Below are 24,562 nucleotides of genomic sequence, written 5' to 3'. Positions count from 1 at the left end.
CAGTGCTGCAATAGCATGGGAGTTCAGATATCACCTTCATACACTGATTTGGTTTCCTTTGGAGATATACTCAGAAGTGTGATAGCTAGGTTATATGGTAAACCAGAAACAAGGTCTCAAGTTTTTCTGCCTTGACAGAGCATTTCTTTTCACAAAGGGAGGAGAGGAGATGGCATGAGGTTTTAGAGTGACTTGTTCATGAACACATGTGAGCAGACCACCAGCATAAGGAACTAGATATATTAAAAACTGATATGTATTTACTGTTTATCTTTTTCTATCTGATTTTGAGAGAAACAAGTGAATGGAAAAACTTACTGGCCCTCTTTCTTTGGATTAGAAGGTCAACTTAAATTTTGTTATCAGAAAAGTTTTTGAAAAGTGTGGGAAAGGGTAAATTAAAGAGCAAGATCCATTTCATATAGAAATGCTCAGCTTATTTCTGTCCTAATAATGGATCCTGCCTCATGGCTATGTTTGAAAATTTATTCAGCCTACTTAATGGGCTGGAATTTATTAATTCAAGTTACTGTAATAGTCAATTGCTACATTATCTCTTCTGAATAAATATTTTTTAAATTCTTGCCATAGTTTGTAGGATTATTATTTTTTTAAATTAATTCCTATAGAAAACTCCTATAACTTATACTATTATCCTTTGTAAATTAGATATTTTCTTCTTTAAGCATCCTGTCATGTTTTTTTTTCCATAGGGACTGAATTACTTGTATACCCTTTTTATTTGAAGGTATACTACTCAGTTTCTTTCTGGCTCGTAATTAAATTATATATATATCCTCTACTAGATGTCTGATGCAAACAAACTTATTATTGTGACTTTTGTCTCTTTGTTTCCTGTTTGTTTTGGAATTGAATTAGTATCTGAATACCTTTCTTTTCTATGAGGGACCCTGATTGTTAGAAGGTGAAGGTTTGTAATTTATTTGGATATTTCTAGATATAATTTAATTGTCATGATGATTGGATTTTCCTTCTTATGGATAAACATGTGTTTTGTGAAAGGGTTCTATACTTCTTTCTCCTCATGATTCAGATAGTATTGCTCATCTGTCTTAAGGAGAATTTCAGGTGTGATTCAGGCTTCTACTGTCCCCTCATAAGGAAAGCAGAAATGAATACTACAAGATAAGTATATGCAACTGAAAACTAGAAGTTGAGATGGATGAGCTGATTTTTCTAAGTATCTTCAGAAGTAAGGCTAACTACCTTCCTTCTGATCTCAGATCCTAGCGTTGTTTATTGGCTTCACTGTTTCCCTGTATTGTCTAGATTAATTTTCTTCTGAGGAAGAACAGTGGCTGAGAAACAAAAGAAAGCTACCTTATGATCTACTGTGCCATGTGCTATGGGTGTACAAATAAGTACAAATAACAACTTCGGTTTATTGAGCAAACTCTTCTTCAGGAACTTTCCATATCCTCTTCCTTACCCTTACAACAATCTTTTAAGAAGGATATTGTTATCCACATTGTATTGATCAATGAACAGAGGGATCAAGCGACTTACCCAGAGTTACACAGCTAGTAAAAACTGAATTGTTATTTTAACTCAGACCTGTCTGACTCCAAACAAATTCTCTTTTTTTTATGTCACATGTCCTTATCATTAACTCCTTCTTCTAAGAATCAGTCTTGGTTTCTGCCCTCAAAAGATTACATGTACACCAAATATCACATTTGGATAATTCAATCTACTTGGAATGTTTAGATAGGAAGACCTATATAGAAAGTCAATTAGTAGTTGCTCAAGTCTGGGGTGGAGTAAAGGAAGTGAGTGCAAATGGGCATAGGATTCCCAATGGGGGTGATAAAAATGTTCAGAAGTTGTTTGTGGTGATGGTTGTACAACTCTGTGACAATACTATAAATCATTCAGTTATTCACTTTAAATGGGTGAATTGTATGCTGTGTGAATTATAGCTGAATAAATCTGTATTTTTTTCCCAGTTAACAGTGTAGTAAGAAAAACAGATCTATAAATGGCTGACGTAATACCAGATGATGTGAAAAGATACAATATGAGCTGATATACATAGCCTAATTCTCTCTTTAGATCAGAAGCCAGCTTATCACATGTTATGAAGGATTCATTTCTGTTTTCTGTAAAAATATTAGGATGTCTGTATAGCCTGGCCATAATTTGATGTTGTAAACCTGCTTGGAATGCCTGCTCATGCCTTGAACTCACCCATTCCCCATTTTCCCTGACCAGATAACAACCCTCTCCTAAACCTTAGAGACGCCTCATAAATCCAGGTCTTCCCTGGCCAGATAATGACCTTCTCTGAGGCTCTAATGACCTTCAAAAATTCTGATGTCAGTGCCAGCAAAAATGTAAACCAGCATTTGTGTTATGCTCCTTTGTTATCTGTAACCCTCTTTGTGTAACTTTTTGGGCTATAAAGCTGGGCTGCAAGAAGTTGCAGTGCTGTCCTTAGCTCCCACAATTTTGTTGGGAGAGGCAGCCCAGCTGGTTGCAATAATAAGCTTGCTTTACTTTGATTTTATTAACAACAAAGCTTGAATGACAGTGCATCTGTTTACAACATGGTTTGCTGAATGTCATAAGCCTTCTGTTGAGACCTACTGCTTACAAAAAAAAAAAAAATTCCTTTCAAAGTGTTGCTGCTCATTGAAAATGCCCAAGAGCTTTGATGGAGACCTACATTGAGGTTAATATTGTGTTCAGGCCAATAACATGACATTTATTCTGTGGCCCATGGGTCAGGGAGTAGTTTCAAATTTCAAGATTTAAGAAATAAATTTTGTCAGGCTACAGATACCCTAGATAGTGATTCTGCTGATGACTCTGGGGGAAGTAAATTGAAAACACTCTGGAAAGGATTCATCATTCTATGTCATTAAGATCATCCATGATTCATGGGTGGAGGTCAAAATATCAACATTGACATTGATTTGGAAGAACTTGATTCCAACCCCCATGGATGACTATGAGAGGTTCAGGCTTCCCATGGAGAAAGTACCTGGTGGAAATAGTAAAAGACAGAGTTAGATGTGAAGCCTGAAGTTGTGATTGAATTGCTGTTATCTGATGATAAAACATTATTGGTTGAGGAGTATCTACTAATGGTTGAGAACAGGAACTTGTTTCTTGAGATAGAATCTACTCCTGGTGAAGATGCTATGAATATTGTGGAAATTTTGTGTTAGAGGACGAAGAATATTTCAAAAATTGTGTTGACAAAACAGTAACAGTGTTTGAGAGGACTGACTCCAATTTTGAAAGAAGGTCTGTGGATAAAATACTAAAAACAGCATTGTGTGCTTCGTAGAAGTATTTCATGAGAGGAAAATTTCATTGTTGTCTTATTTTAATAAATTATCATAGGCACCCCAAACTTCAGCATTCACCACCCTGATCAAAAATGATCATCATCCAGGCAAAACTCACCAGGAGCACAAAGATGAGGACTCACTGAAGGCCCAGATGATCATTAGCCTTTTATTTTATTAACAATAAAGTATTTCCAAATTAAGACATGTGCATTTTTTTTTCAGACTTAATGCCATAGCACAGTTATCAAAGTACAGTATAGTGTAAACCTAAGTTTGATATGCACTGGGAAACTAAAATATCATGTGATTGAACTTATTGCTGTATTTGTTTTATGCAGTGATTTGGAACCAAACATGCAATAGTACAGAGATATGCCCATATTTTACTTTTGCAAACCTTATAAAAACATTAGACTTGGTAATACATTATTAAGTCCCCACCAAATACTTCAGAAGAGGCCAGTGCAAGTGAGGAACCCTGTGTTTGAAGCTTTATTAGTTTCATGGTAGATCCACTTCAGGATGATTGTTGTAGGAACAAATTTGAAATTCTCAGTAAGCCATAGTGATAATATTTGGGGAAAAAATTACTGACAATCTTCTTTAGGAGGTAAGTATTTAGAAACAATAGGTATCATCTGTAGATTTAAGTGCCCATTCTGGTCAATAGGAAAATTTACTAATTTCTGTTTTTCAGTGTTTGATCTAGATCTTTTTCCCCTCTCAGCCTATAGATGTCTTCCCTGCAACCTCATCTACTCTGATTGTCTCAATTGCCACATGTATGTAGATGATCCCCAAATCTAAATCTCTAGCTCAGTACTTCTCCTGAACTTTAGAATTGTATATCCCACCATCCTTGGATGCTCCTACCTCAAGTAGAAACTAACTCTCTTCCTTTTCAAATGACCTTACCTCCTGTGATCTGACTAAACCCTGTAGACTGTGGAACACATTGCAGGCCCAGAATGTATGTGTACTGGATGCTTGATATTGTGTTACAATATCATAATCACATCAATTACTAAATCTTGGAATTCATGCTGAATATTTCTAATACAACACTCTCTTGTGTTACCATTTCTATCCATGCTACTGTGTTCTCTCATGTGGATAATTGCAATACTCTTAACTTATCTCTGTCTTCATCTCGCCCCTTCTTCCAATTCCATGTTCACACTGTGGCCTGAATGAGCTCTTTGGAAATGGAGCCCTGATCTAGAAACTCAGCTGATTACTCTTCATAGCCTTCACATTGTCCTGGGAATGAAGTTCTAAGTCTTTTACCCCTGTTTCATGGATCTGCACCAGGCTCAGTCCTACCTCTAGTCTTATTTCTTGGCTCTTTTCTGAAATAACCTCTGTTTTAAACACTCTGAGTATCTTTAAGTTACTCAAATTGCCCCAGGCATTGGATTCCCAGAAATTTTCACCCCTCAAATTTGATCAGACACCAGGTATAGTGATTCTTCCTCTTGAGTACTTTTTCTTTCTTTCATTCCCACACTGCTGCCACTCTAGCTTTCTCCGTGTCTGTCTCTGTGATAACCTCCTAAGTGACCTCTTCTTGATCCCAGCTTGCTCGTTTCAATTCTTTTTCTACCCTGCCAGCAGAACGACATTGCAACAACAAAAATTTTATTCTATTCATTTCCTTAAATATAATAATGGCATGTATTCCTAGAATTTTTTGGACAGAAATAAATCCTGCCCCACTAGATCTATAGTTTAATCTTTTTCGTCTCCTTCATATAACCCATTTGCCAAACTGACTTCACACCGTTCTCTAAACAACATGTATCTTTTTCTACCTCTTTTCTTCATTGAGCATCTTCTGTGGCCAGGCTTACCTTATTCCTCCACTTATCTGTCATCAGCCAGCTCAATGTCATTTTCACCCAGTTTAATTCAAACAACTACTTTTTGTCCTTCTGATATTGTCTATGTCACACATTCAATTTTCCAGCTGGACCACACACTTCTAGACCACACTAATCCACTTTACAATCAGTAATCTACGAGAGGAATTAAGATAGATAAAACAAACTTCAAAAAGTTAAGAGTATTACATCTTTGGATTTTATACATTAGTCATTGATTATTTTTATACTCTAATAAAATAAAAGGATTGTGAGGAGACACCTATTGAAGGAGGCAGTGGTATATAGGTGCATAAAAGCAAGGTGTAGAGGGATAAATTGGGCTACAAGATGGATGGTTTTGTACCTGTTTCAAACATCTGAGGGGCTTTCATGGAGAAGGGCCGTGATAGTCATATGATGGAAATCATATGGAAGGATATTTCCTTTGCTATAGGAAATCTGAACAGAGTTGTTTGGAGAATATAAATTCAGCAGCAGAGGCAAATGCCTCCTTTCTGCAGCCAGTTCCTCACCCTGAGCAAACAATCTGCCTCAAAGGCTGTGAAGACCACCATGTCCACAGTCAATTTCAACACTTGGTTTCTCTCTGAAACTAATAACTGGGCCCATGCCATATGGTGAACATACCCCTCTAGATAATGATTGTGTTTATTTAGGTTCATGCAGAAGCCAAAGACGAAAGAACAGAATAGATGAGAAAAATCCCATAGTGGGCCTTGAACATGAGCAGAGCCTATTCCACTAACCTGGCTCTCCATGTAAGCCCACTGCTGTACCCATAAAGTACCCTTCCACACTCTGGCCTTCCTTGAGTTTTCAGTTTTAATTTAGAACTAGCTGTTTTACCAAAGTTTCCTTCCTTGTTGTTTTAGTCACCTTTTCCATCACTGTGAACAAAAGACCTCACAAGAACAACATACAGGAGCAAAAGTTTAACTTGGTTCCCAGTTTCAGAGGTTCAGTCTGTGGTTGGCTGACTACATAGCTTTGGGCTCAAGGTGAGGCAGAACACCATGACCAAAGGGCATGATACAGGAAAGCAGCTTAGGACATAGCAGCAAAGAGGCAGAGAAGAAAGCTCCACTCACTAGTGACAAAATCTAAACCCCAAAGACATGCTGCCAGTGACCTATCTCTTCCAGCAACACGATACTTGCTTTTAGTGACCATCTAGTTAATTCACATCAGTTGATTAATCTATTGATTAGGTTATAACTCTCATAATTTCATCATTTCACTCTGGTGGTTCTTGCATTGCCTTATACATGAGCTTTTGGAGAACACTTCATGTCTAAACCATGACACTTGTATTTTCCACATTCCTCATACCATCTTTTAAATTATGTTGTGAAAAAGCTGGTCCAAGCAATTGAGTGAAAGAAGTGTTATTTACAATATAATATTACAGACTTCACTATCTGTAAATCAGTGGATATCTGATGTGTTCTTTGATGTCTATATGTGTAAATATATAGATGCATAGGTAGATTTTTAGATTTAAAATATAATTATATTTCTATGTGGATTTCTACATGGAAGTTATAGGTAAAAAATTAACCTTAGTTTCACTTGTCTTTTGTAACCAGTTGGCATCTGATTTTTTCATATAATTGGTAAATGTACATAATAAGCTTGAAGAGGAGCTTAAAGAATATAAGTTTTCCTTTGTTTTATTTAAAGTATATTTGAGATAGGAGTAAAATAGAGTCAATTTCAATGAAGCCTAAGACCTTTCATAAGTTTTAATATGCTAAGGTTTATGTGTTTGAAACTATAGCCTTATAGTCTACATTGCTGCAGAAATTCCAGTAACCCAAATATGAATTTTTTTCCCATTCTTCCATTGCATTTTAAAAGTTGTAGTGTACTATGTGTACAACCAGAGATATGAAAAATTGAGCTGTGTATATGTACTAAGAATTGTAATGCATTCCACTGTAATTTATAAATAAAAAATAAATAAAATATTTTCAAAAGAAACAAGTTGCAGTTTATCTAAAAGTATTACCAATTCACTCTTGCACCTTTTCTCCTGACTGAAGAAAGAATTTATTTCAAAACATGCTCTCTCTGAAGTTTTCTTTCTTTGATGTGTCTTTGCCTGGTTTGGGGATCAGGGTGATATTGGCTTCATGGAACGCGTTTGGAAGAGTGGCCTGTTTCTCTATTTCCTGAAATAAATTGTAGAATGTTGGAAATTGTAGAGTATTAGAAAACTTCAGACCAATATCTCTAATGAACATAGATGCAAAAATTCTCAGTAAAATCCTGGCAAATTGAATACAAAAACATATCAAAAAGATTTGCACCATGATCAAGTGGGATTCATCCCAGGGATGGAAGTTGGTTCAACACACAGAAATCAGTAAATATAATTCATCACATCAACATATTCAAAGATAAGAATCAGATGATCATCTCAATAGATGCAGAAAAAGGATTTGAAAAATACGGCACCCTTTCATGTTTAAAACACTAGAAAAACAATGGATAACAGGAATATATCTCAACATTGTAAGGGCTATCTATGCTAAGCCCCATACCAACAGCATCCTAAATGGAGAAAAATTAAAGGCATTCCCTCTAAAAACTGGAACAGGGATGCCCCCTTTCACCACTTCTATTCAACATAGTTCTTGAAAAGCTGGCCAGAGCAATTAGATGAAAGAAATTAAAGGAAAAAAATATGAAGAGGACTTAAATTAGCACTATTTGCTGATGATATGATTGTATACCTAAAAGACCCCGAGAACTCTACCAGAAAACTACTAGAACTAGTGAATGAATTCACCAAAGTAGCATGATATAAAATCAATACCAATAAATCAAAGGCATTTCTGTATATCAATGACAAATTTTCTGAGAAGGAAATGAGAAAAACTACCCCATTTACAATAACCTCAAAAAAATAAAATACCTGGGAATCAACTTACCAAAAGAGATGAAAGATGTATACAATGAAAACTATAGAACCCTAAAGAAAGAACTGAAAGAAGAACTTAGAAGATGGAAAGATCTACCTTGCTCTTGGATAGGCAGAATTAATATTATCAAAATGATCATATTACCAAAAGCACTAGATATTTAATGCAATTCCGATCAAAATCCCAATGGCATTCCCCATAGAAATAGAAAAAGCAATTATGAAATTCATCTGGAAAAATAAGAGACCCAGAATAGCTAAAGCAACTCTTAGCAGGAAGAGTAAAGCAGGTGGCATCACTATACCAGACCTGAAACTATACTACAAGAGCAATAGTAACAAAAACAGCACTAAAACAGACGAGTAGAATAGAGGACACAGAGACTAACCCCTAAAACTAAAATTATATTAGACAAAGTGGCTAAAAACAGGCATTGGAGAAAAGATAGCATCTTCAACTAATGATGCTGGGAAAACTGGAAATCCATATGCAACAAAATGAAATGAAACCCGTCTCTCTCACCATGCACAAAACTCAAGGTAGATCACAACCTAGGAACTAAACCAGAAATTCTATGTCTAATAGAAGAAAATGTAGCCCATGATCTTCATCACGTGGGATTAGGCCCCAACTTCCCTAATAAAACTCCTATAGTACAAGAATTAAAACCAAGAATCAATAAATGGGATGGAATCAAGCTAAAAAGTTTCCTCTCAGCAAAAGAAATGATCTGTGAGGTGAACCAAGAGCTTACATCCTAGGAGCAAACTTTTACCCCTCACACATCAGATAGAGCACTAATCTCTAGGGTATATAAAGAACTCAAAAAGCTAAACACCAAAAAAGCAAATAACCCAATCAACAAATGGGCCAAGGACCTGAAGAGACACTTCTCAGAAGAGGATATACTATTAGTCAACAAATACATGAAAAAATGTTCATCATCCTCGCAATTAGAGAACTTACAAATCAAAACTACTCTAAGATATCATCTCACTCCAGTCAGAATGCCACCTATTATGAAGACAACAACAACAAGTATTGGTGAGGATGTGGGGGAAAAGGTACACTCATATATTGCTGGTGGGACTGCAAATTGGTACAGTCAATTTTGAAAGCAGTATGGAGATTCCTTGGAAATCTGGAAATGAAACCACCATTTGACCCAGCTATCCGTCTCCTTGATTTATAACTCAAAGACTTAAAAACAGCATACTACAGGGACACAGCCATATCAATGCTTATAGCATCACAATTCACAATAGATACATTGTGGAAACAATCTAGATGTCCTTCAGTAGATGAATGGATAAAGACAATGTGGTATATATATACAATGGAATATTATTCAGCCTTAATCAAGAATGAAATTATGGAATTTGCTAGTAAATAGATGGAGCTGGACAATATCATAGTAAGTGAAATAAGCCAATTCCAAAGAACCAAAAGCTGCATGTTTTCTGATATGTGGATGCTAACCCACAGTAAGGGAGTAGGGTAGGGAAGCATAGAGAAACTTTGGATCAGACAGAAGGGAGTGAGGTTAGGTAGGAAGGATAGTAGAATGAATCCGACATTATTACCATATGTACATATATGATTACTTGACTGATATAATTCTACATAATGTACAACCAGAAGAAGAAGAAGTTATACTCCACATATGTGTGATGCTCAAAATGCATTCTTCTCTCATGTATAACTACTTAGAACAAATAAAAAAATAAAAGAATATTTTTTGAAAAATTCTTTATGTAAGAATTATAGCAAATAATCAGTTTCTAAAATAATCTAAATTATTTATTCATCTAATAATCTAAAATAATCTCAAATACATTTTGATCTACTTCACAATGTTACTGTGGCTCACAGTAAAGTCTCAATAAATACAAACTCTTAGAATTACGCTTTTTTGTTGTTGTTGCTGTTTTTTGTTGTGCTGGTGGTGGTTTGTAGTACTAATGATTGAACCCAGGAATCCTCTACTAGTAAGCTACATTCCCATTTCCATTTTCTTTTTACTTTTTTCTGGAACATGGACTCCTACTGACTCAGCCTCCTGAATATAATTCATCTTTTTGAAGAATATACTCTCTGTTTTCGAAGATGTTGTAGAAAGAACATATAAGATAAAGAGAATATCCTCAAAATTTATTTTCCCATGTAGACCATATTTAGTTTCAACATAAAATATTCACTATACTAAACCAAATTTTATTCTCAAATGTCATATTCGATTTACTATTCCATAAGTTTCAGGATGAGCAAGTAAGGAATATGTTATGAAATGACAGTAAGAGTTTCATGTTCCAGCATATGCTGGAATGTAACCTGTGTATGCCAATGTAATCTGTCAGATTAGGAGACTTAAGTTTAAAATGAGTGAGCAATACAATATGATTATACTAAAAAGCACTTCTTAATTTAGGCTGCATTACTACAAAATGGCCTCCCCACTACAAAATAGATTGGGGCTCTTTTATAAGCAGCCAATCCGGCTATTCTTCAACTATTACTTGTTATTATTCATCTTCTATAGGATTATGTCAAGGCAGAATATATCCAAAGAGATGTGAGTAGGATGGTGGAAGTGTGTGATCTTAAGCCACATAAGCTATGAGAGAAGAACTGGGAATTATTAACCCAGAGAAAACAGTGCTTGATTTGGACATGGCTAAATATTTCTAGCTTCCTGAAACAACCATAGCTACTTTTTCAAAACATAATTAGATATATTATTCATGATGTTTCATAATCTAATTTGTCTCTTAACCCATTCAGTGAGTTCATACTATTGGTTATATGTATTTTTATAAATTCTTTTTTCCATGTGTATTTATACTTGACTTTCTTATTTTATTTGTGTCACTCTAGTGCCTCACCTATTGAAGAGTGCTATATTTTTCATTCAGATTCAAAGAATGCGTGAACTTTCAGAGAGTTTGGAGTTCTTGAACTTATGATGTGTGTAAATTATAATGTGTGTAAGCAATTACATAGTATATACCATATAATACACATTTTCCATATTAGCTATGGGACAAATGAACCATATTCCTGGGGTTGGGTAAATATTGTATTTTATTTCTTTATAATTTCTTTTTATTCTGTAAGTTTTGAGGTGTACAAGTGTGTGTGTGTGTGTCCTCACTTTGTGGATGGATTAGAAAAATATATATTTATGTACTTTCATTTAATTGCTTTCTTTTGCATGTGTTTATGATTTAGCCTTGTTTTGACACAGGTGGGATATAATTATATGTAGGTTTAAACTGTTTTAATTTTACATTAGCTTATTTGTTTGTATATTGGTTTTTGTCCTTAATCCCATTTCTTTAGTTTCTCCCCATCCCAATACCAAATTTTCCTGCTCTCTCTCCTCTGTTGTGTTTTAGTTTTAGTTAATTTTAGTTAATTTTTTGTAACTCCTTTATGGTCCTTGAGGACAGAACTTCAACTTCATGCCTCCAAGACAGGATAAAGGCTCTCACATGGGGGTGTTCTGGTGGCCAGCATGGAGGTGGCAGGAGCAGCTCGCAGAGCCGGGGGAGTCACTAACTCTGAGGGAGAATTTATCCTGAAAGTCCAGGGAGGGAGCAGAGGCCTCGCGGGGGTGACTGAGCCCCTGGCGGCAAGTTCCTGGTCAAAGCCCAGGCCAGGTCTCTGTTTAAGGCAGAGCACCAAGGGTGGCAGGAACCCTACACTGTCCGGAATTCTGAATGCTTTTGTCATAATTTACCTCACCAAAGTTCCAGGACATTCAGCGGGAAGGTGGTTGGCCATACAGTGGTTTTTGGAGCAGAGATGAGGGCTCTCTGAAGCTCTAGCAATGTCTTTGTGGTTTAGAGGCCTAGGCTTCGGCTTGGGCCAGTCCTTGGGTCAGGAGGGAGGCAGCTTGGCTTCCCCCACTGGCCAAGGCTCCAGCTGCACCATAGATATGCCTGTGGAGGTCTCCAAAGCTGTGGAAGCCGGTTCACTTCGTTGTCGGAGAAAGAAAATTGAAGCCACAGAATCAAGGTGGAGATCCGAGAATACAAGACTTGAAAAGTATTGTACTGATCTGGAAAGAAAGGATGAAGCATCACAGTTTCAAATAAACCTTCAATCTACAAGTTACGAAAATGAGCTGCAACAGAAACAGGTAGAAATTAGCCATTTTCAAGCAAGGCAGATGGCAGTACACAAGCAGTTGTTGAGCGCGCACTCAGCTGCTCAATCAGTACCTTCAGGAGTGGGTGGTGTACCAGCAACCAAAGCACCTTGTTCATTTGGTTATGGACTCAGTGAAATCTGCAAACTACAACATACTATTAAGGTCCTGGAACAAAACCGAAGTCAGGACATGGATCATCACCAACGTGAAATGTCCGTTTTGCAGAATGCACATGAACAGAAATTGGCGGAGTTAAATCACCAGCATCAACAGGAGTCAAATGACTATGAAGGACGGATTGCAGAACTTGAAAAGCTGTTACACCAAGGTGACTCAAGAGTTACAGTAAGTGATGAGTCTCATGTCTGGGAGATGCAAAACATGATTCAGGTTCTACAAAGTGAAAAACTAGAGTCCATAAAAAGAATCAGAGAACTTGAGGATACAATAAAAGACATAAAGAAAAAATTATCTTCTGCAGAACACGACAGAGATGTCCTGAAGGGAGAAAAAGAGCATGTCAGTGTGGAAAAGCAACAAATAACTGAAGAGTGTGAAAACTTGAAACTGGAATGCAGTAAATTGCAGCCTTCTGTGATGGAGGAGAGTGATCCTGTGGCAGAAAAGGGAACAATTCCTCCACAGAGTTCATCAGTGGGAGAAGTGTTCAGACTACAAGAAGCCCTGTCTGATACTCATAATGAAAGAATGAAACTGAGTAGTTTAAGGCAGGATACCAGTCTTGCTGAAGACAATCTGAAACTTCAAATGCACGTGCAAGTTTTAGAAAAAGAGAAGTCAGTATTGAATCAAGAAAAGGAAGAACTTCAGATATCACTTTGCAAACTTAGCTGGGAGTGTGAAGTCCTTAAAAGTAAGGCTTCAAATGACATGAATTTAAATGTACAAATACATGAGTTAACACTGAACTTGGAGGCTAAGGAGCAAGAACTGAATGAGAGTATTAATGAAAAGGAAATGCTGATAGCTCAGTTAGAAGAACTGAAAAATGAGCACCAGGAAGATACAAAGCACATGAATTTGATAATAGATAAGCTATCAAAACAGCAAAATGAAGGAGATGGTCTAATCAAGAAGTTGAAACAAGATCTAGAGGATGAAAAAGAGAGAGTTCAACAACTTGAGGAGGATAATATGGACATGACTAAAGAGTTGCATGTACAGAAAGAAAAGTTAACTGAGAGTGCACTGAGCCTCCGTGATTTGCATTTAACCAAGCAGAAGCTTGAAGATAAAATCAAAGATTTAGTAGGTCAGCTAAGTCAGTCACAGAAAAGTAGTTTAAACATCCAGCAGGAAAACCTGGAACTTAAGGATCATATTAGCCAAAAGGAGGAGGAATTATGTAGAGTTCTGAACAAGTTAAGACATGCTGTTAACGAAGACTCTAACAGAAATTTTAAGGATGACTTGCTTAAAGAAAGGGAAGTCGAAATTACAAACTTGAAGCAAAATCTTGCAGAAGTAGAACAGCTCAATGAAAATTTTAAAAAAGTTGCTTTTGATTTCAAAGTGGAAAATGACAAGTTGATTTCAGCATATGAAGATGTAAGGCATCAGTTGGAAGAATCTATTGCTGGTAACAACCAAATTTCTCTAGAAAAAGACACTATTATGGAGACGCTGAAAAGAGAGAAAGTAGAGATAGAAGTAGAACTGTATCAGGCCAAAAAGAGACTGTTGGAAGAAGCAAACAGTTACAGGCAGACAATTCAGGAACTCTCAAATGTATGTAATTGGAATACCTCTGCCTTACAGCTGGAACAGGAGCGTGTAGTGCAACTCAGTCAAGAGAAAGACTTTGAAATAGCAGGACTGAAAAAGAATATTGAGCAAATGGCTACTGATCAAAAAGAAACTAAGGAAATGTTGGCATCTCATTTAGAAGAAGAGAAGCAATTGATGCAACTTATAAATGAGAAAGAAGTTTTTATTGACCAACTCAAACAAGAAAATTCAGCACTGCAAAAGGATTTAGATAAGTGTTCTCAGGCCTTAAAACAAAATGAAACTTTAAGGCAGACCATAGAGGCAAAAGACAGAAGTTTCAGCTCCATGAAAGAAGAAAACACTCATCTGCAAGAAGAATTGGAAAGAATTAGGGAACAGCAGAATCGAGTTGTAGCTGTGGCTGAGCCTAAAACCCTTGATAGTATCACAGAACTAGAATCTGAGGTATCTCAACTGAATATCATCAAGAATCATCTGGAAGAGGAAGTTACACACCATCAAAAGGTCATTGAAGATCAAAACCAGAGTCACATGCAACTACTTCATTCACTACAGGAGCAGAAGGAGGAAATGGATAAATTTAAATACCAGTATGAGCAGATGAAGGCTGCACATACTCAACTGTTTTTTCAAAAAGACAAGGAAATTAAGAATTTGCAGAAAACCATTGAACAAATAAAAGCCCAGGGGCATGAAGAGAGACAGGATATTCAAACAGAGAATGCTGATAGTTTTCCAGAAACAAAAGTGAAAAGCCTTAATACAGAAAATGGGAGTGAAAACCATGCCATCTGTAAAGCCAAAATGGAAAATTTTGTGAAAAGAGTCAAAGAACGAATACTTGAGATTAAACTTCAGAATTCAAAGAATATGTCTTTAACCAGACAGATAGATCAGCTGTCGAAAGATGAGGTTGAGAAACTCACTCAAATTATCCAGCAGAAAGACATGCAGAGAGGAGCTCTTTATGCTAGAATGTCTCTAATTTCATACATCTAGGATGTCCTTGACATCCACCAGCAACTCCAGACCTGCATTATGGAAAAGAGAACAAGGATTAGTATTTTGAATGGGAAGTTCCAAAAGTGACCCCAACATACCTTTGAGACCAGCTGAGCAAACTAGGCTTAAAAGTTCTTTTTCAGGACTTTTGGTTCAATTTCTGGAAAGAGAATCTCATCCAGCTATTCTACCATGAAAAATTTCTGATCATACCATGAAACTTTTAGATTCACCAGGAAGGAAAAGCCAGGTCTAAAAGTACCAGGAAGTTGTAAATATGGAACAGAATTGAGCCATTCTTGGCTCCCCATTTGGAAGCTGTGACTCTTTTTAACCCAGCTGGACTTGGTTGGACCTGGTGGACCTGGGCATCTTCATTTGACCTGTACACTATTGCCAATGCCCCTTGACAACAGTTCCAATGTTGTACTAAAGGACCTTTTAAGGCAATAGATAATTATCAAGCCAGAGATAATTTAGCACTTACAGAATCCATAAACATAAGGTACTTTTTTTTTCTTTTGGAAAAAAACCCATACATTTGTAGAAAAAAGGTAAAGAAAAAAACCTGATATATAGAGCTACCAAGTTTTTTCTTTTTGTTTTTCTTTTTGTTTTTTTTTTGTTTGTTTTTTTCATGTAACACTTAAAATTATTGTTTGATTCTTTGTTTGCTGTAGCACTTTTGGTTTATTAAAATTTGTTCTGATGTTATGAGGTAACTGTATGCAGTATTCAATTCTTAAATACTTTGATTGTGAATCAGAGCAGTATCAGTGAACTTATATAGCTCAACCTCTTTTTTATAATATTTGTTAATTTTGATTATATTAAAATAAAAATGATACATTTAAATGACAGAAAAGAAAAATCCAACCCATATGATAAAGATATATCTCCAAAGTTAGAGTATGATGTAGCAAGAAGTTGTGAATTCTTTATCAAAGAAAACATTGTACAACTACTAAAAGAAAATTACAGTTGGAGGGCCCAAATAAAAAAATTAGTGGATTAATTCTAAGATTTTTTTAATCAAAATACTATGAACCTATACATTTAACTATTTTTAATTGTCTAAAAAGTCACTTCAGCTTAAATTCAATTTTCTAGGAGTTAAATATGTTCATAAGGAAAATATTTTCTACACGTTAAGTTTGAGTCAAACCAAAAGACTTATTACATCAATCATTTCCAATGAAAAGTCAATTTATAAGAATGTATCATTAAAATATGGACTGTTTATCTAAATGCTTCTCTGGGTTAACAAAAAGAGTATATATAATTAATCTTTTTTATTTTTGTAAATTAAGATAAAAGATGAATCGAGTTTCTAGGTTGAGTTGGGCAAAGTCGGAGAAGAGAGAAAGCAGATTATGTGGCAATTGCTTTTCTGAAACCTGTAGTTTTAGAACCATTAAAGGACATTCTTTATTAAAATTAATTTAATAAACTTTAATATAAAATCAATTTTTAAATATAAATTATATTGTAATTTAAATATAATTTAATTTTTATCACATTTAATTTAAATTTATTTTATTAATTTTATGTTAGTTTTATTACATTTAATTTAAATTTATTTTTTGATGTAGCACTTAATATAAAATTAGGTTTTTTTTATTTAATAAAATTAATTTATATTAAATTATAACAATGTATATTTAAAAATTTATTAAATTTGATTTATATTAATTTAATAAAATATAAAGAAATTAATTTAATTTAAATAAAATTTAACATAAATCATATTATTTAATATTCATTACATAATTTAATATGAATTTTCATACAATCAATTTCAATGAGTGTTCTTAGTGGTTTTGGAAGCCGCAGGTGTCAGAAAGATATTTGCTGTAGGGCCTGCTTTTTTCTCTTGTCCAATTTCACCTAGCCTGGGTTGGAAACTTTTGATTTATCTTTTTTCTTAATATACAAAAATCAAAAATAGAAGACAAAATACGTGTAGCTATAAATATATAGAAGCTTTTGTTTCATTTTTCTTTATCTTTTTAAAAAATCTTCTCTCAGTTTCAACTTTTTCTTTCTTTACACATGATAATCAAAATACGTAACTTAGAAAATAAAGAAAGAGCACTAAAAGTTGCAAGAGAAAAACATCAGGTCTCGTTTAAGAGCAAGGCACTAAGGCTCACTTCTGGCTTCTGAACTCAGATCCTAAAGAAGAGCAAGGTCCAGAATGAGATATTCAAAGGAAGCTCTTAAAGAAAAATTTTGTCAGTCAAGATTTCTAAATCCAGCAAATCTCTTTCAAAGTTTATGTTGAAAGAAAAGCTTTACATGACAGGGATAAGCTAAAGGAATTTTTGATCACCAAAGTAGCACTATAAAGATACTCAAAGATAAACTGCACAAAGATGTACCCAAAAATAATTCCCAAAGCTCTTAATAGATGATGACCATGAGAAGAGCAACCAAGTAAATGAAAAATAAGACAGAATTAAATGTAGAAAACAAACCAAAATATTATAAAACTACAAACACATATCTATAATAACCCTGAATGCATCTGGTCTCAACTCCCCAGGAAAAAGCCACAGATTAATGGATTGGATCAAAAAACAAGATCCAACTAAATGTTGTTTACAACAAACCCTATCACCAGCAGATAGGTCATCCAAATATAAAACTAATAAGGATTTTTCTGACTTTAATACTATAAATCAAATGTACCTAATGGACATCTACAGAATATTTCACCCCCAAACAGCTGAATTTACCTTCTTCTCAGAAGCTTATGGAATCTTTTCCATTATTGACCATATTTTAAAATGAGTATATCTTGCAAGACCATATTCGTTGAGCTCTGCATATAAAATGTGTTCATGAATTTGATGTGCTTTGACAGGAATACATATGTTTTTCCAATAGTAAACAAGTATAAAAATAAATCAAAGTGTTGCTACAACCATAGTTCCTAGAACCCATTATTTAAAATCCATTTTTATTAAAATGAAACCCTATATTTTCAGAAACATGGGTTAATTATAAACCAAAGTTTTCTTGCTATATTTTATGGTGTTCCCTATAAAACATTTTTAATTTATTACATTTATATTTCTCTCAATAATGCTAATAAAGGTACATTATATCTTTTCCTTAGAAATCAAATCATATACTTTCAAAGGCTTTTGATGACTATTACTGTGGGACCCAAAAAGTAAAAGTTTATAACTTTCAAATGTCATTTTCTAATTATAGTGAGCAAATCAGAAAGTGATTTCTCTGTATAGTACTGGTAGAATCTCTATGAGGGCTTTCAGTAGTACTTCCTTCCCCATCTATTTTTCAAATATAATCTTCTGAAACACAATGTGGGACTAGAACTTAAATGTTCTTGTGTATAGCCATGACAGTGACTGGTACAGAGTTAACACAGAATAAATTCTCAGAGAAGCATGGAAATAAATACATGGAAAAGATGACTAATTTATATTAAGCACTACTGATCCCTTCCCTCTTTTAAAGAAAATATTCTGGGAATATGAATAAGTGCAGTTCAATGCAACTTAAGTAACAAAGATTGGCCGTTCTTTAGCCACTAGACCAGAAGTTTTGACTTTGGAAGATCTCAATAGAATATTAAGACCTATTTTCAGTTTTTAGAAATCATTAGAGTATTTAATTGGCTTTCAGTAATATAGTTTTTCAGTGCATAGACTGAATTACTTCCACATCCTTTGTGGTGGTGTAAGAAGCATGGTCCTCTCTTGGAAAGCATGCTTCACTCTTCGTTTTGGTCAGTAACTTGGAAACAGTCTGTCTCAGCAGGTCAGTGTTACAGAATTGTTTTATATAATAATTACATGTACATGTGTCTTTGGGAATCTTTCTTGACCCAGAAAGGCATTGCCTTTCTGACTTTTTCCCTGCCATATCTCCTAGTGGTATACATCTGTAGAGCCAACTTTGATCAAGATTATATAGGGTTTTGTCTATGTGGTAACCCTTGGAAATGTCTCTATTGTTTTTATCACTTACCCCTGTTAGAAAATATTTCCTGTTAGAGAAATCTCAGAGATGGAAGTTCGTTTTGAATCTTTAAGGTTTTCAGGAGTACCCACTAAGACTGCAAGATCCCCTGGGCAGTGTAATACCCAGTGGTGTGCAGATAAACCAGCTCCTCACAGGCCAGTAGGGAGTGTTAACAATGCCAATTTTCTGGGTATAAGCATTTCTTCCAAGGCTGATTACTAGCTACCAAAAGTTGAAAGTTTGTTTGTAAAATTCCTAAATATTGAGCATTTATCTCTTACAAGCTGGTACAGTTTGGCTCCAACAAGCCACTGGCTTAATTAAGTCTTTATCAACCAACTGCCTGAGGAGAATGATGACAGTTACCTAAGAGTGAGGATTTTGAGAAACAAGAAAATGGAATGTGAATAGGAAGAGAGAGGTGAAAGAAAGAAAAGGGAAGGGAGTACTGAGAACATAGACTAGATGATGTCATGCTGTCTCTGGGAAATGTAGTTGCCTAGAGTTGTACCAGTTGTAGGTGTGCAGGGCTCTTCTTGAACTGGTAGCTTGGTTTGAGCAAAGAATTGGAGAGCAGTCTTTCTTCAAATGAGATGATGCTACTGGGTTCATGTGTAGGGGCCTTCTTTCTTATATCCATATCCTTACTTGGAATCAAGGTAGCTGGCATCTGTGTGTGTGTGTGTGTGTGTGTGTGCAGGAAATTAGCAAAATTCTTTTTGAACTGTGATGTGCCCAAGACAAGAATATGTTTTTTTTAAGGGAGAAGAAACATGAAATGAATTGCAATGGAATTAAAATTATAATAGTTTGGGGATCATAGAAAGCAGCTCAGATGGTTAGATACACTAGGAGTGCTGTATAGAAAAGCTAGAGAAAAGGAGGGAGATTAACCTGTCATCAAGGTCATGAGATTTTTCCTGCAGGCAATGGAAAATTAAGCAACTGTTTAATTACCTTTTATCAATGTTAGGGAATAATTTTCATTTATCTTTCTAGCTGTGTCCACAGAGAGCATACAACAAACTAAATAATTAGCAAGAGAAAATGCATTCATTAATTGGCAATATGTACAGGTTTCTGGACATTCTAGGAAGAGTTCCCATCAATTTTTTTGAAAAACATAGTTTAAATATGATGTAAATACATTCTTAGACATTATGTCATCTGGCAAGTTTCAGATACACAGGGCAAAATCTTTAGAAAGATAGAGCAGAAAGTAACCATTTTTTTAATTTTCTTTTTTTTTTTCTATTTTGATATAAATAGAATATCTTCTTATTTTTTTATTTTCTTGTTGTATGCAAAGTATGTTCACACCAATTCACATCTTCATATGTGTACTTTGGGTAAGGAGGCCATCAAGTTATTTCCCTAAAACTTTACAAAGACTTCCCTGTGCACCAGCCCTATCCTCATGCAAAAAAGCCACTTTTTTTAACAAGTAATTTTTAAATATTAATGAGTAACTTCTTACACAGTGGATAAAAATCAAACTAACACAAAAAAAGAACTTTGAAATATTGGGGTGGTACAGATACTAGATAAACATTTCACAAAAGAACAATTGATATACTCAGAGAGGTAAGAAAATATATTACAATCAAAAACTGAAAACGGATAATATTTTAACATAGGAAATCCGAAAAAGGAAGATCTCTAGAAAGTTAAAAAGTGATAGAAATTTAAGAAAAGTGTATATAATGTATTGGATATTAGAGAACACTTCCAAAACCCAAAGAAAGTTAAAATAGAAAAAAAAGAAGATGGAAAGTTTTATCTAATATGAACTCTAGGAAGAAAACAAGAGGGCAGAAAAACACACAAAAAGTAATTTAAGAAAATTTCATGGAACAACAAATATTAGTGTAAAAATGTGAAAATATACCACCTGAAATTTTAGAGCCTCATAGATAATGAAGCAATGATGAAATCTTCAAAGTTGTAGATAGTGGAAAACAGTTCATATAATATATGGTAGAAAATTCCATACTGTCATATCTCAAACCCTAATGGGAGTAAGATGGGAGTACTGGGGTTGTAGCTCAGTGGTACATCACTTGCCTTGCATGCATGAGGTACTGGGTTCAAATCTCAGCACCACATAAAGATAAATAAATATATTGTGTTCATATACAACCAAAAATATATTTAAAAAAGAAAGTCCTAATGGCATTAGAAACCAAAGGGAAAGTCATTTCCAACCTAAAGTTTATATCTAGCTGCACTGTTAGTCATATGTTCAGGTAGGAAATATTGTAAAAACACTGTCCGATGTGCAAGTCTAAAAAGAAAAAAGAAAACTTGCATTCTTTCTCAGAAAGCAACTCACCCTACAATAAGAGGATGTAGCCAACAAAGAGGAAGACTTGGGTACAAAGAGTGGTTTAACCATGAAAGAGGCAAATGTAATTAATTCCCAGTAAGATAGGGAAAGAGTATCCTAGCTGTGCAGGGGGCCTGGAAACAACTCCTCTAAAATGAAAAGGGAAGACACATGGTCTAGAAGAGTAGATATCTTATTTTTTCCTGGTATGGGGACTGAATCCAGGGATTTGATATCACTGAGTTACATCTTTAGCCAGCCTTTTCACTCATTCATTCATTCATTCATTCATTCATTTTGAGACAGAGTCTTGCTAAGTTGCTTAGGGCTTTTCTAGGTTTCTGAGGCTTTCCTCAAATTTGCCATCCTCCCCCCTCAGCCTCCGAAGTCCCTGGGATTATAGGAGTGTGACATGGTGCCCAGTTGGATGTCTTTCTTAACAATAGAAAGGAACTAGTAATGTGATCAACTAGTGACATGAGAAGAGCTCACAAGTTTGGTGAAGAATTGTGGAACAATTAGAGATAGATACATAAAATAGGGTTATGAATTAAGAGTCCTTAAATAGTCCATTGATTAGTGGGGAAAATGAAAAAGTAAAGTATGTAGTAGTAATATATATAAAATAGTATATTAATTATATAATGTGTATTATTTTAATGGAAATATATAGTAGTATATAATTACACATTTCTTTACACACTGAAGCATACTATCATACCTATGTATTAACAACTTAAATAATTAATCTTTGTTGTTTATGATACCACTCTATTAGGAAGATGAGAGGAAGAAAAATGGTATGTATTTGAGGTGAAAAAGGTAAAATAATCCTTACCTTTCATAGTAGGAAGTCAACAGATTATGTCTGAAAAGTAAAGATAACATAAACCAAGTGTGGTGGTGCATACCTATCCTTTCAGGATGACAAGGCAGAAAGGTTGAAGTTCAGGGTCACCCAAAGCAACCTGATCTCAAAATAAAATAAATAAAAGAGATGGGGATATAGCTCACTATTAGAATACCCCTAGGTTCAATCCCCAGTACTTTAAGCTAATAACAATAATAATAATAGTAATAATAATAAAAAATAAAATATTATTCCAAAATATAGGAGTAAATAGCAGAAGTCATAGTAATCAGAGCTTTAGCAGTTGCCTTTAAGGGCTAGGAAAAGATGATGGGACCCACAGGTATGTAGCTTCTCCTCAAGGATGGAGTTGAATCACAGAAGTTAAATGACTTTATTTTTTTATTTATTTTTTTAAAATTTTTTTTATTGGTTGTTCACAACATTACAAAGCTCTTGACATATCATATTTCATACATTAGATTGAAGTGGGTTATGAACTCCCAATTTTACCCCAAATACAGATTGCAGAATCACGTCGGTTACACATCCACAATTTTACATAATGCCCAATTAGTAATTGTTGTATTCTGCTACCTTTCCTATCCCCTACTATCCCCCCTCCCCTCCCCTCCCATCTTCTCTCTCTACCCCATCTACTGTAATTCATTACTCTCCTTGTTTATTTTCCCATTCCCCTCACAACCTCTTATATGTAATTTTGTATAGCAATGAGGGTCTCCCTTCATTTCCATGCAATTTCCCTTTACTCTTCCTTTCCCTCCCATCTCATGACTCTGTTTAATGTTAGTCTTTTCTTCCTGCTCTTCCTCCTTGCTCTGTTCATAGTTGCTCTCATTATATCAAAGAAGACATTTGGTATTTGTTTTTTAGGGATTGACTAGCTTCACTAAGCATAATCTGCTCTAGTGCCATCCATTTCCCTGCAAATTCTATGATTTTGTCATTTTTTATTGCTGCATAGTACTCCATTGTGTATAGATGCCACATTTTTTTTATCCATTCATCTATTGAAGGGCATCTGGGTTGGTTCCACAATCTAGCTATTGTGAATTGTGCTGCTATGAACATCGATATGGCAGCATCCCTGTAGCATGCTCTTTTAAGGTCTTCAGGGAATAGTCCGAGAAGGGCAATAGCAGGGTCAGATGGTGGTTCCATTCCCAGCTTTCCCAGGAATCTCCAAACTGCTTTCCAAATTGGCCGCAACAATTTGCAGTCCCACCAGCAATGTACAAGAGTACCCTTTTCTCCACATCCTCGCCAAATGTCTAATAGGCCAGTAAGATTACCCACAAGAAAATGTTAGCAGAAACCATGTTTCAGAACAATTTCTAAATGTTTTCTCTCTCTCTCTCTCTCTCTCTCTCTCTCTCTCTCTCTCTCTCTCTCTCTCTCTCTCTCTCAAAATCAGGGCAGGATTGAGAAGCTGTTCACTGGTAATGGGATAATGGTAGAGAGCTGTTTACTTCAAAGGCTTTTGGATCAAGCTTTTAAGGAGAGCAATTAAAAACGTATCCGTGGCAGGATGAGGATGTACACTGATAGTAGAAGGGATATGAGTTTATTTTCTTTTTCCAGCCCTCTTCAGATATAAACGAAGCTCCTTGCATCATGATCTCCAAGGGCCTTTGAGAGGCATTCCTTCAGTTTCAAAGTGCCTGACACCAACTTGCAAAGTGTGACAATAAAATAACAAGGACTATTATGAACAAATACCACAATGAGTGCTGACCTTCTTAGAATGTGCCCAGGAGACTGTATGTTGGTAGCAATGATGCTGCTGAGGCCTCAAACATTTCTGCAAGTCCTTGTCTTGAATTGCACTTGGAGAGCTGGCTTTATAAATCACCTAAGAACATGCATTTCCTTACCTTGTGGTCATACCTCATCTTTCTCCTTGCTGCAGACACATTCAGGAAGAATTTAAAAACCGAGATGTTTCAGAGCCAGTTTGAATTTGACGAAGTAGTATTTGTCCCCAGTGATATTTACCAGCTTCTGTTTTTTTTCTTAAAAACCAGAATCTCTCAATTCAAGTATTCATGAACGGCTTATTGAATTTCAACAAGCCGTTCATGAATTGTTCAGTATCCAGCAAGACTGATTAAATAATATCTGCACCATTTCCATAGAAATGGGCTTATTATTACTACCAAGGTCCAATATTTGTCACATGGTGGGTCAAAAGAAAATAGTATTTTAAAAACTCATGAAGAAGTAGAGTTCATGAGTTTCCAGAAGTTTCAGAAAATGAGACTGTCACCATGAGGCAAAAACAGAGTGAACAATATAAGCTTTGAGGGAAAGGTAATTTACAGGAAATTTACAAGATCACAAT

At 35.2% G+C, this 24,562-nt stretch overlaps 1 protein-coding gene and 1 pseudogene across 2 annotated transcripts in view; both read left to right on the top strand.

Moving 5' to 3' along the window:
• Positions 1-24,562, top strand: part of LOC144365030 (uncharacterized) — a 60,363-nt gene that overhangs the window by 4,813 nt on the left and 30,988 nt on the right. The window lies entirely within an intron of this gene.
• Positions 11,772-15,118, top strand: LOC144378445 (thyroid receptor-interacting protein 11 pseudogene; annotated as a pseudogene).

The sequence above is a fragment of the Ictidomys tridecemlineatus genome, chromosome 6, assembly GCF_052094955.1.
Source record: "Ictidomys tridecemlineatus isolate mIctTri1 chromosome 6, mIctTri1.hap1, whole genome shotgun sequence".
In the NCBI taxonomy this organism is placed as follows: domain Eukaryota; kingdom Metazoa; phylum Chordata; class Mammalia; order Rodentia; family Sciuridae; genus Ictidomys; species Ictidomys tridecemlineatus.
This window is presented reverse-complemented; position numbering and strand designations above follow the sequence as displayed.